Raw genomic sequence first — 412 nt, 5'->3', positions numbered from 1 at the left:
GGGGGGGGACACCCGATGTAAACAACCCCCTTTAGGGTAGGCCCTACATAAACAATGGGGTTTGGGGGGGCCCTACGTAAACAAGGGGGGTTGGGGGGGCCCTACGTAAACAAGGGGCCCTCTGGTAGGCCCTACATAAACACCCGGGGGGGGACACGAGGTAAACAACCCCCTTTAGGGTAGGCCCTACGTAAACAATGGGGGTTTTGGGGGGCCCTACGTAAACAATGGGGTTTTGGGGGTGCCCTACGTAAACAATGGGGGTTTTGGTAGGCCCTATGTAAACAAGGGGCCCTTTGGTAGGCCCTATATAAACAAGGGGCCCTCTGGTAGGCCCTACATAAACACCCAGGAGGGAACACAACGTAAACAACCCCCTTTAGGGTAGGCCCTATGTAAACAATGGGGGTTT

The sequence above is a fragment of the Oxyura jamaicensis genome, unplaced genomic scaffold (genome assembly GCF_011077185.1).
Source record: "Oxyura jamaicensis isolate SHBP4307 breed ruddy duck unplaced genomic scaffold, BPBGC_Ojam_1.0 oxyUn_random_OJ70361, whole genome shotgun sequence".
In the NCBI taxonomy this organism is placed as follows: domain Eukaryota; kingdom Metazoa; phylum Chordata; class Aves; order Anseriformes; family Anatidae; genus Oxyura; species Oxyura jamaicensis.
Note: the sequence above shows the minus strand (reverse complement) of the source record.